Source organism: Rattus rattus, chromosome 15 (assembly GCF_011064425.1).
Source record: "Rattus rattus isolate New Zealand chromosome 15, Rrattus_CSIRO_v1, whole genome shotgun sequence".
NCBI classification, from domain to species: Eukaryota; Metazoa; Chordata; class Mammalia; order Rodentia; family Muridae; genus Rattus; species Rattus rattus.
In genome coordinates this window covers 67,030,812-67,044,881 of record NC_046168.1, presented here as the reverse complement: position 1 = coordinate 67,044,881, position 14,070 = coordinate 67,030,812, and positions in this window count along the sequence as shown.

Here is a 14,070-nt window from a genome sequence, read left to right as displayed (position 1 = left end):
AACGGTGGAATAGGCTAAAGTCATCAGTGCCGTGGCCAATGAAAACTGGTTTCCACATACTGTAACTTCTACTGTGCATGCTTCTATTTTGAAGTGGAGGGTGGGAGGCACTGAGTGGAGGACGAGAGGGAATGAGGGGAACACAGAGGGAGCAGAAAGAAGAAGGAGAGGCAGGGGAGCAATGGGGAAAGGATGCTCATTTGGAGGATTTTTTTTTTTATTATTATTATTCTGACACCAGGAAGCTCTGTGTACATGGTCGCCCATTCTCTCTTGCTGAAGCCTGAAGGCAAACCGAGATGCTGTGTCAATTACAAAGAAAATCAATGAAGACGCTGTTTGGGAGTCCTTTCCCCATTCTGCACGGATGGCGTCCTCCGCTCTCCAGCGCTGATTCATTTACTTTCATCCTCTCTAGGGGAGGCTGACATTTTGCTGCGATGAAGAATCTGCAGTGAAATCACCTTTGTCTCTGACTTGTCCCTCTGAGCAGTTTGGTAAAGGAGCATCCCATGACCTGGTTGGGACTATAGGTCAGAAGGGTAAGGCCTCACTGGGCCAGCCTTAGGCTACCCTTCCCTCTACCAGCCTGGCCTCTGCCTACCCCAGGTGCTCCAGGATAATGAGGCTTCCAGAGCTGAGGATCTCCATGGATTTCCACACTTGCCCTTCTCTACCCCATATTTGTCCACCCCTAAGCTAGTGCCTGCTCCAGAGCTAGTATCTTCCTAGGTCAACAGCTTTGAGAACAGAACCTGCCAGCAAGAGAAACCCAGCTCCTGCCCAGGCCCTACCGCGCCAAACCTCAAGGAAAAGGAATACCAAAGGGACAGCTGGTAAAAATTCAGCAACCGGCAGGTGAGATTGCACAAAATCGAAATAATTTGAGAAACAGAAAAAATTATTTCTGTAGCAGTTACAGACATAATACCTACAGTTACAGACAGTGGAATACATAATGTTTGTTAAAGATGCTACAAGATGGCTGTCATGGTTTGAATATGCTTGGTTCAGGCAGTGGCACTATTTGGAGCTGTGTCCTTGGAGTAGGTGTGTCACTGTAAGTGTGGGCTTTAAGACCCTCATCCTAGCTGCCTGGAAGTCAGTCTTCTCCTAGCAGCCTTCAGATGAAGATGTAGAACTCTCAGCTCTGCCTGCACCATGCCTGCCTGGATGCTGCCATGCTCCTGCCTTGATGATAATAGACTGAGCCTCTGAACCTATAAGCCAGACCATGCTAGCAACCTTTAAGTTCTGATAGGTCTCCCTGAAGGCAAACTACCAAGCAGACCAGGCCTTGTGGTCGCTGTTAAACCACATTCTGTGAGATAAAACGAGCCATTTTACTTTGATCTTTGATTCAGTAGCTTAGGCCTTCAGGAAGGCAGTTGCAAGGACGTGAGGACTTGAACTGCTGGCAACTCACTGGCTATGACAGTTTCACCATCCCTTCGATTATGTATCTAAAGACTCATGCAACCTACACTGGTAGATGAGTTACGAAAGTTCAATTTCTTTTTCTACACTGAAATACCACTCAACTTTAAAGAAGAAATTCACTGCTAGCGTGTGTAATGAAACAAATTTATCTCAGAAACATTTTGAGGGCAAGAGATAAGACAACATATTTGAAATAGTCCTGTGCAGCTGAGGAACTGAGAGTCACCATGGGAAAAACTCGAAAGTCATGTGTATGGAAGGGGACTGGCCTGGATGGAGGAAGGGGGACGCTTGTGTTTCTAAACATATGCTTGACTAGAATTATGGTTGTCCCAAAATGTCTGTGTGTATGAAATTGCATACATGACATCTATGCATCTCCCTGGAAATAAATTATGTCTCATGTCAAAAAACAAAATAATAGGTAAAAGTAGGATAGATTGAAAACTTTGTATGAGAAATTATGGAAGTGGCTAACCAAGGACTGGTCCAACCTAATACCCATACCACAAAAAAGATCTCACCCCTGACACAACCTGGAAAGCCAAAACCAGATGCTGAATAGTCCAGAGATCTAGAATAGAAACAAGCATGCATGCCAAAAGAGAAAAAAATCGTCAATGAAATGATGCCGAATGATCTGCTATTTTCAGATTGGTGCCTAGCCCAATTGTCATCGTAGAGGCTTCATCCAGCTGCTGACAGAAACAGATGCAGAGACCCACAGTCAAACAATAGGCAGAGTTCTGGGAATCCTGCAGAAGAGGAGAGGGAGGACTGTAGGATCCTTAGAGGTCAAGGACACTACAAGAAAACCTACAGAATCAACTAACTGGGGCTCACAGAGGCTCACAGAGACTGAACTAACAACCACAAAGCCTGTGTGGGATTGACTTAGACCCTCTGCACATATGTTACAGGTGTGTAGCTTTGTGGGAGCAGGGGCTGTCTCTGACTCTTTGGCTTGCTTTTGGGACCCCTTTCCTCCTACTGTGTTGCCTCATCCAGTCTTAATACAACGGGTAGTGCCAAGTCTTACTACAACTTGATATGCTATATTTGGTTGATATTAATAAGAGGCCTGCCTTTTTCTGAATAGAAACGGAGGAGTAGTGAATAAGAGGGTAGAGGGGGTGGGAAGAGACTGGGAGGAGAGGAGGTAGGGAAAACTGTTGTTGGGAAGTAAACATACATAGATACACAGACAGACAGACAGATAATAGATAGATGCATACATATATAAACACATACATACATACATACATACATACATACATACATACATACATACATACATAGACAGATATATAATAGATAAGAAAAGAAAACCTGTGTGCACACATAATCAGATTTCTCAACTACTAGAACTGATGGGGAAAGCAATATTCAAAGAGAAAATGGCTAAAGAATTGATGAGAGATGACAAGTCCTCCTCTAGAAAGCATGCACCAAGTGCCAAGAAAAATAAACGAAGATAATCTCCATTTAGACATTAAATAGTGACATTGCAGAATAGTGTAAAATCATAAAAATTATGAGAAGGGCAGAGGAAAAAAACGTTACCTCAAAAAAAAAAGTTCATTAAACTGAACTCAATCTTTCCATCAGCAAAATCATATATGTGTGGATGCCAAAAAACAATTGAATAGTATCATCAAACTGTTGAGAGAAGAGGTAATATATATAGTCTTTTTACTTGTTCAAGAATAAAGACCCAACAAGGCATTTTAAATATATTTTATAAAAACTATCTTTTGTATACTTTTGCACACATTCTGCACCTTAGAAAAATGAAAAGTTAACACTACACACAAGGAGTGAGTGCTCCAATAAGCCTAGAAACTGTGGAACAGGTTGGTAATTTTCCTAGCTACCAACTACAGTCAGTCGAAAAGAACTTTCATTTTGTATTTTAAAAGATAGAACAGCATTGGATCTGGGGAGATGGTTCAGTTGGTCAAGGGCTTGCTGAACAAGAAGTAGAACCTGAGTCTAATCCCCAGAACTGAGATAGAAATGCTGGGCCAGAAGTGTGTGCCCATGTTCCCAGTCATGAGGAACCAAGTCAAGGGCTTGCTGACCAGCCAAGTCTAGCCGGATCAATGAGCCCCAGGTTAGTAAGAGACACTGTCTGTCTCTAAACAAACAAACTAAGAAGGTATAGGCTGATTGATTGAGAAAGATACTCTATATCTGGCTTCCTTACCAGTACATGCATAAGAAAACACACACACACACACACACACACACACACACACACACACACACACACACACACAGAGAGAGAGAGAGAGAGAGAGAGAGAGAGAGTAAAGGAATATAGGCTAAATAGTCCTAATTCTAAAATTTAAAATCCAAAATGTTTCAAATGCAGAAACTTTTGGAGTGCAGATATGAAGCTATAAGTGAAAAATCCTATATCTAATCTCACATTACAGATTATAATCAAAACTTAGTCACACTAATAAATTTACCATCGGGTTATTGTATTAGGAATATATGAAGAACAAATTTTTCATTTGGACTAGGTTCTCATCTTATAACTATATACAAATATATATGTATATATATATGTATATATATAGAGAGATGTGATATGTGTATGCATGTGTGTCTGTGTATGTATGCAATATTCCAAAATCTGAAAAAATACAAAATCTAAAACATTTAGGGTTCTAAGCATTTTGATAAGAAGTACTTAATGAATGTAATGAGTGATTGGGGTAGACAACTTGAAAATCACAGAAACTAATAAAGAAAATACTGAAATTATCCAGAGTTGAGCACCTGCAGGTCACATTGCTGTCTCCATGATGAATGCCCCATGCCATTACATATTTCCCTCTAGATGACCTTCGATTATATGCACTTTTATACGGATATAGCCAGTTTTACCTTTTGGATTCTTTCTAAAGTCACTACTTTCCATAATGTGCTGTAAATATCCTTCTACACTCCTCTCTGTAAGAGTTCCTATTTTGTTGAGCCAGACCCTTGGAAAGACTGTCATAGAATATTTTGACCACTGTCACATTACCTGACCATTTGGTGAAGATGGACCATTACAATACCCTTGAGTCATCTAGGGAGTGCAAATAGTACTGAGTTGGACGGCTAAAATGGAGTCTTCCTAACTCTAGTCCATCCACACCATTTACAATATCCTCACCTAACCTGAGTGACACATCCTGGGCACCAATTCAACCAGGTAACCCCACCCAATCTTATCCCACATATGCCGTGCCCCCACTACCCAGACATAGCCCTGGTTGCATATCCTAGCCCAGTGGGCCCTGACTGTGCCATCCCCAACCTATAGGTTGGCACCTGTTGCATTCTGTGTAGCAGCCCAGGCTGTTGAATGGGTTTGATCCAAGCCCACCTTATCCAAAGCATAGCCTGGCCCACACACCCCATGTGCTGGTTCAGTCTGGTGAGACCATTTCTCAGTGGAAACTTTAAAAGCCAGAAGAGCCTGACATAATGTACTCCAGAAGCCGAGAGCCAACCTGGACATACCCAGCAAAACTACCTGCCATGATGAAGGAGAAAGAAAGACTTCACCTCACATAAACAAGCTAAAAGAATTCAGGCCCACCAAACCATGCCTACAGAGAATACTGGAGCCAAGATTTTGAAATGACGGGGAAAATGAGTATAATCAAGAAAATATAGGAAAAAAAGAAATGAAGTCATAATTAATGAAACATGAAATGGAACCAAGAACACAAACAGAAAAGAAATGAAGACAGTCAACACAATCTTTCAACAATAAGTAAATATTAATGACCTCAGCTCTCTGATCAAATGACAAATTAGTTGAATAGATTAAGAAACAAAGTCCAACCCCATTATGGTGCTGCCTCCAAGCTCGCCTGTGTGACTATTGACAGATTCACTTCCTTTTAGGCATTTGGACTAAGGGTCTCGGTTTCTGGATGGTTTTGATCAACGTCAAGCTCCTTGATGAGATGGCTGGACAGTCAGGAGTTTGCTTCAAGTATCATAGTCAGACAGGCAGCCTCCTGACTGTGCAGACCTCTCTGCAGGGGACTCTCTTATTTTTCTGACCCTGTCTTCTACCTCCCCCACACTTTACACACCCCCTTTCTGTTTTTCAAATGCAATAGGCACTCAGGGGTTCTACTCTTACTAACGGTTTAACCTAAAATGTTCTTTCTCCAAACCGAATGGCTCAGCTGCCCACCCCCTTACCTTCAGGGGACCCGTCTGTAGTGAGAATATCTTGTGTGCCCTACGGATGCATCACCTGTCAGTTAAAACGCCTATGGCTTATGGTTTGGGCAGGAAATGGGAGGTGGAACATCTGGGAGGAAAAAGGATTCTGGGAGAGAGCCAGGCTGGAGATTCAGGGAAGGTGTGAGGAGACAGACACACGGTCCCTGAGCCTAAGTAACCCGCCACGTGGCATACTGTACACTAGAATACATGGGTTAGCTTTAGTTATGATCTAGTCAGAGTAGAGCCTAGCGTTATGGCCAAGGTATTTGTAAATATATTTTGAATCTGAGTCTTATTTTTGGGGACATGGGGCTGGGAGGCAGAACCGGGGCCTAACTTCAACACCTGTCCATAAATACTAAGTTGTTGTGGTTTGCCCTGAAGTTTATCTGTATTTTGATGCTAATTCCACTGCCCCTAGGACAGCTGCCTAGTCATGTATTCAGGAATCAGGTGACTTCACCAGAACCTTGCCATTGAATTTGTAAAGTACAGGTAAGGGGCAGGTATAGGATAGAAGGAGGCCTGTCATTGGAGGAGAAAGAAGGATGGGCGGGAGAGAAGTTTGAAGGAAGAGGAGGAGACCAGAGAGAAAGGAGACAGACAGAGAGAGGGGAGAAACCATGGCAGGTGACGTTAAGATTCTGCTCTGTGTATTTACAGGTTGTTATCAATGTTCCTAAGGGATGGATGGTACCGGGCTTTGTATGTTTAAGTGGGCAATTATATCTCACCAATTGGATCTAAGATTATTGTGTTGTGTGTTCTTTAATGTGTAGATTTAAGTAATGTAATGGAGTGTTGGGCGACTGGTCTGGGCCACCACGAAGTTGGGATGTGTTTCCGCCAAGATATCTAGCAGATATCTTGGGACACCGCAGTGCGGACCCAGCGAGGTAAAAGACAACTATACTCTTTATTTTTATATTTTTACAACAACACTAAGTTGTGAGGGAAAAGTAAACAAGTGAAAGAGCAAACCCCTCGCTCCTGGTTGGCACTCCACCCACCCCTCAGCTTCCATTCTCCCCGTTGCGTATTGTCATCCGACATGGCAGACCGTTGTTCGTTTGTCATGTTGTCGATTTCTGGCTCTGCACTCTAAGCTCTGTCCATCTAAGATTTGCTTCTGCTCTGAACACATTCCTGGCTCCAAGAAGGACAGCTAGCAAATAAGAGGAACTCAATAAATACTGAATTGCTATTTACTGTGATTTTAACGATATTTTATCAACTAAAAATTTTATGAATGCAGAACAAAAAAAAAGGAAAGAAAGCCTATCTTTTTATTGTCTAAAAGAAATTCATCTTACTTCAAAAATAGCATCCTTATTAAACTGAAAAATGGAAGAAAGTACTCTAAGCATGTGGAGTCAGAAAGCAAATGGGTATCTATTCTAATACCTGACAACATAGACTTCAAACTAGGACAAGTCAGAGGATATAAAGGACCCTTCACTCTCAGCATTACAACAGTTCGCCAAGAAAACATAAAATCCTAAGCATATATGCACCAATTGTGACATGCCCAGTTTTGTTTAAAAAAGAAAAGGAAAGAAAGGAAAGGAGAAGAAGAGGAGAGGAGAAGAGAGGAGAGGAGAGGAAAGGAGAGGAGAGGAGAGGAGAGGAAAGGAGGGATGGAGGGAGGGAGGAAGGAAGAACAAGAAAGAAATGAAGCCATTTGGACCTGATAAGCCCCAACTCAGAAATAGCAAATTTCATTACCCAATTTTCTCCAATAGAAAGATTACCTGGACAAAATGTAAACAGAAACCTCTGGATTAAACCATAACCATACATTCTACTCAGCAGCTCATGGAAGCTTTCCTAAAATAGACCACGTTCTTCCCCCCTCCCCCTCCTCTCCTCTTTCTCCACTCCCCTCTCTCATGACTGGTGTTAGGTATGGAAGCTCACACCTGTAATCCCAGCACTCAGGAGTTGAACGCAGAAGAATAGCAAATTCTAGACCAGCCCGGGCTTCATAGAGACTCACAGTAAACAGCAATAACAAGGCTACTAGAATCTGAAATCCACGCTCCTGACACCCTACCAGTACATACACACACACACACACACACACACACACACACACACACACACACTTAGCAAACCCAGAAATTTTTAAATAGCTCTGTGTATCTAAAATGCAATAATGCTTAAAGTCAGCAGCAGCATACAAATATCTTATAAATACCTTTACTTATGAGAAGTAACTAACATATTGTTTAATGATGAATGGGTTTTGTTAAATAATTAACAAAAGAAATAAAACTTTTTATAATTAAATGAAAATAACACCACCACATAACAAAACCTCATAGAAACATTAAATGCAGTCCTAAGAGGGAACTTTACAGCTCTAAGCACCTACAATAAAAATGTAGAAAGGACACAAATAAATAACTTAACAGTGCAACTCAAGAATTTGGAAAAAGAAAAACCAAAAGCAAATCAAGTAGATGGGTAGAAATAATTAGGATTCCAGAGGAAAACACCGGAGGCCATCTGGAACCCTGGTGCACGGAGGCTCCCGGAAGAGGCTGCGCAGATCTTCCCGGTCGCTGCCACCGCGGAGAGCCCGTGGGCAGAACCCCGCGAGCGAACTCGAGGCTCGGGGCCACAGGTAAGACTAACTTATCTGCTGCAAGTGACTTGCCTGGTGGAATCGGGACAACAGAGGCAGAATCCCTCTAGGACCAGGCACATCGTGTGTTTACCGGAAGCCCCACACCAGCGGATCCCGGCCCGCAGCAGCTCTCTGCTCCCAGAACCCGTGGGAGAGATACCTTACCGCCTGGTCAGGTGGGCACTCCTGAGGCTGCAGAGCGGAAGAGACCACCAACACTGCCCACCACTGCCCACATCCCTGACCCAAGAGGAAACTGTACAAGGCCTCTGGGTTCCTGCGGGGGAGGGCCCAGGAGCAGCAGGAGCCCTGCCTGAGACACCGCCGGATCCTGAAGGAAACAGACCGGGTAAACAGTTCTCTGCACCCAAATCCCGTGGGAGGGAGAGCTAAACCTTCAGAGAGGCAGACATGCCTGCGAAACCAGAAGAGACTGCTCTCTGCACACATTGCTGATTCCAGAGGAAAACACCGGAGGCCATCTGGAACCCTGGTGCACGGAGGCTCCCGGAAGAGGCTGGGCAGATCTTCCCGGTCGCTGCCACCCCTGGAGAGCCCGTGGGCAGAACCCCAGAGCGAACTCGAGCCTCGGGGCCACAGGTAAGACCAACTTTTCTGCTGCAAGTGACCTGCCTGGTGAACTCAAGGCACAGGTCCACAGGAACAGCTGAAGACCTGTAGAAAGGAAAAACTACACGCCCGAAAGCAGAACACTCTGTCCCCATAACTGACTGAAAGAGAGGAAAACAGGTCTACAGCACTCCTGACACACAGGCCTATAGGACAGTTTAGCCACTGTCAGAAATAGCAGAACAAAGTAACACTAGAGATAATTTGATGGCGAGAGGCAAGCGCAGGAACCCAAGCAACAGAAACCAAGACTACATGGCACCATCGGAGCCAAATTCTCCCATCAAAACAAACATGGAATATCGAAACACACCAGAAAAGCAAGATCTAGTTTCAAAATCATATTTGATCATGATGCTGGAGAACTTCAAGAAAGACATGATGAACTCCCTTAGAGAACAAGTAGAAGCCTACAGAGAGGAATTGCAAAAATGCCTGAAAGAATTCCAGGAAAACATAAATAAACAAGTAGAAGCCCATAGAGAGGAGACAGAAAAATCCCTGAAAGAATTAAAGGAAAACACAATCAAACAGTGGAAGGAAATAAAAATGGAAATAGAAGCAATCAAGAAAGAACACATGGAAACAACCCTGGATATAGAAAACCAAAAGAAGAGACAAGGAGCTGTAGATACAAGCTTTACCAACAGAATACAAGAGATGGAAGAGAGAATCTCAGGAGCAGAAGATTCCATAGAAATCATTGACTCAACTGTCAAAGATAATGTAAAGCGGAAAAAGCTACTGGTCCAAAACATACAGGAAATCCAGGACTCAATGAGAAGATCAAACCTAAGGATAATAGGTATAGAAGAGAGTGAAGACTCCCAGCTCAAAGGACCAGTACATATCTTCAACAAAATCATAGAAGAAAACTTCCCTAACCTAAAAAAAGAGATACCCATAGGCATACAAGAAGCCTACAGAACTCCAAATAGATTGGACCAGAAAAGAAACACCTCCCGTCACATAATAGTCAAAACACCAAACGCACAAAATAAGGAAAGAATATTAAAAGCAGTAAGGAAAAAGGTCAAGTAACATATAAAGGCAGACCTATCAGAATCACACCAGACTTTTCGCCAGAAACTATGAAGGCCAGAAGATCCTGGACTGATGTCATACAGACCCTAAGAGAACACAAATGCCAGCCCAGGCTACTGTATCCTGCAAAACTCTCAATTAACATAGATGGAGAAACCAAGATATTCCATGACAAAACCAAATTTACACAATATCTTTCTACAAATCCAGCACTACAAAGGATAATAAATGGTAAAGCCCAACATAAGGAGGCAAGCTATACCCAAGAAGAGGCAAGAAACTAATCGTTTTGGCAACAAAACAAAGAGAAGAAAAGCACACAAACATAACACATCCACGTATGAATATAACAGGAAGCAATAATCACTATTCCTTAATATCTCTCAACATCAATGGCCTCAACTCCCCAATAAAAAGACATAGATTAACAAACTGGATACGCAACGAGGACCCTGCATTCTGCTGCCTACAGGAAACACACCTCAGAGACAAAGACAGACACTACCTCAGAGTGAAAGGTTGGAAAACAACTTTCCAGGCAAATGGTCGGAAGAAGCAAGCTGGAGTAGCCATTCTAATATCAAATAAAGTCAATTTTCAACTAAAAGTCATCAAAAAAGATAAGGAAGGACACTTTATATTTATCAAAGGAAAAATCCACCAAGATGAACTCTCAATCCTAAATATCTATGCCCCAAATACAAGGGCACCTACATACGTAAAAGAAACCTTACTAAAGCTCAAAACACACATTGCACCTCACACAATAATAGTAGGAGACTTCAACACCCCACTCTCATCAATGGACAGATCATGGAAACAGAAATTAAACAGAGACGTAGACAGACTAAGAGAAGTCATGAGCCAAATGGACTTAACGGATATTTATAGAACGTTCTACCCTAATGCAAAAAGGATATACCTTCTTCTCAGCTCCTCATGGTACTTTCTCCAAAATTGACCATATAATTGGTCAAAAACGGGCCTCAACAGGTACAGAAAGATAGAAATAATCCCATGCGTGCTATCGGACCACCACGGCCTAAAGCTGGTCTTCAATAACAATAAGGGAAGAATGCCCACATATACGTGGAAATTGAACAATGCTCTACTCAATGATAACCTGGTCAAGGAAGAAATAAAGAAAGAAATTAAAAACTTTTTAGAATTTAATGAAAATGAAGGTACAACATACCCAAACTTATGGGACACGATGAAAGATGTGCTAAGAGGAAAACTCATAGCGCTGAGTGCCTGCAGAAAGAAACAGGAAAGAGCATATGTCAGCAGCTTGACAGCACACCTAAAAGCTCTAGAACAAAAAGAAGCAAATACACCCAGGAGGAGTAGAAGGCAGGAAATAATCAAACTCAGAGCCGAAATCAACCAAGTAGAAACAAAAAGGACCATAGAAAGAATCAACAGAACCAAAAGTTGGTTCTTTGAGAAAATCAACAAGATAGATAAACCCTTAGCCAGACTAACGAGAGGACACAGAGAGTGTGTCCAAATTAACAAAATCAGAAATGAAAAGGGAGACATAACTACAGATTCAGAGGAAATTCAAAATATCATCAGATCTTACTATAAAAGCATATACTCAACAAAACTTGAAAATCTGCAGGAAATGGACAATTTCCTAGACAGATACCAGGTACCGAAGTTAAATCAGGAACAGATAAACCAGTTAAACAACCCCATAACTCCTAAGGAAATAGAAGCAGTCATTAAAGGTCTCCCAACCAAAAAGAGCCCAGGTCCAGACGGGTTTAGTGCAGAATTCTATCAGACCTTCATAGAAGACCTCATACCAATATTATCAAACTATTCCACAAAATTGAAACAGATGGAGCACTACGAATTCCTTCTATGAAGCCACAATTACTCTTATACCTAAACCACACAAAAGACCCAACAAAGAAAAGAGAACTTCAGACCAATTTCCCTTATGAACATCGGCAAAAATACTCAACAAAATTCTGGCAAACCAATCCAGAGCACATCAAAACAATCATCCACCATGATCAAGTAGGCTTCATCCCAGGCATGCAGGGATGGTTTAATATCTGGAAAACCATCAACGTGATCCATTATATAAACAAACTGAAAGAACAAAACCACATGATCATTTCATTAGATGCTGAGAAAGCATTTGACAAAATTCAACACCCCTTCATGATAAAAGTCCTGGAAAGAATAGGAATCCAAGGCCCATACCTAAACATAGTAAAAGCCATATACAGCAAACCAGTGGCTAACATTAAACTAAATGGAGAGAAACTTGAAGCAATCCCACTAAAATCAGGGACTAGACAAGGCTGCCCACTCTCTCCCTACTTATTCAATATAGTTCTTGAAGTTCTAGCCAGAGCAATCAGACAACAAAAGGAGGTCAAGGGATACAGATCGGAAAAAGAAGTCAAAATATCACTATTTGCAGATGATATGATAGTATATTTAAGTGATCCCAAAAGTTCACCAGAGAACTACTAAAGCTGATAAACAACTTCAGCAAAGTGGCTGGGTATAAAATTAACTCAAATAAATCAGTAGCCTTCCTCTACACAAAAGAGAAACAAGCCGAGAAAGAAATTAGGGAAACGCACCCTTCATAATAGACCCAAATAATATAAAGTACCTCGGTGTGACTTTAACCAAGCAAGTAAAAGATCTGTACAATAAGAACTTCAAGACACTGAAGAAAGAAATTGAAGAAGACCTCAGAAGATGGAAAGATCTCCCATGCTCATGGATTGGCAGGTTTAATATAGTAAAAATGGCCATTCTGCAAAAAGCGATCTACAGATTCAATGCAATCCCCATCAAAATACCAATCCAATTCTTCAAAGAGTTAGACAGAACAATTTGCAAATTCATCTGGAATAACAAAAAACCCAGGATAGCTAAAACTATGCTCAACAATAAAAAAAGGACTTCTGGGGAATCGCTATCCCTGAACTCAAGCAGTATTACAGAGCAATTGTGATAAAAACTGCATGGTATTGGTACAGAGACAGACAGATAGACCAATGGAATAGAATTGAAGACCCAGAAATGAACCCACACACCTATGGTCACTTGATTTTTGACAAAGGAGCCAAATCCATCCAATGGAAAAAAGATAGCATTTTCAGCAAATGGTGCTGGTTCAACTGGAGGTCAACATGTAGAAGAATGCAGATCGATCCATGCTTATCACCCTGTACAAAGCTTAAGTCCAAGTGGATCAAGGACCTCCACATGAAACCAGACACACTCAAACTAATAGAAGAAAAACTAGGGAAGCATCTGGAACACATGGGCACTGGAAAAAATTTCCTGAACAAAACACCAATGGCTTATGCTCTAAGATCAAGAATCGACAAATGGGATCTCATAAAACTACAAAGCTTCTGTAAGGCAAAGGACACTGTGGTCAGGACAAAACGGCAACCAACAGATTGGGAAAAGATCTTTACCAATCCTACAACAGATAGAGGCCTTATATCCAAAATATACAAAGAACTCAAAAAGTGAGACCGCAGGGAGACAAATAACCCTATAAAAAAATGGGGTTCAGAGCTAAACAAAGAATTCACAGCTGAGGAATGCCGAATGGCTGAGAAACACCTAAAGAAATGTTCAACATCTTTAGTCATCAGGAAATGCAAATCAAAACAACCCTGAGATTTCACCTCACACCAGTGAGAATGGCTAAGATCAAAACTCAGGTGACAGCAAATGCTGGCGAGGATCGGAGAAAGAGAACACTCCTCCATTGTTGGTGGGGTTGCAGACTGGTCCAACCATTCTGGAAATCAGTCTGGAGGTTTCTCAGAAAATTGGACATTGAACTGCCTGAGGATCCAGCTATACCTCTCTTGGGCATATACCCAAAAGATGCCCCAACATATAAAAAAGACACGTGCTCCACTATGTTCATTACAGCCTTATTTATAATAGCCAGAAGCTGGAAAGAACCCAGATGCCCTTCAACAGAGGAATGGATACAGAAAATGTGGTACATCTACACAATGGAATATTACTCAGCTATCAAAAACAACGACTTTATGAAATTCGTAGGCAAATGGTTGGAACTGGAAAAT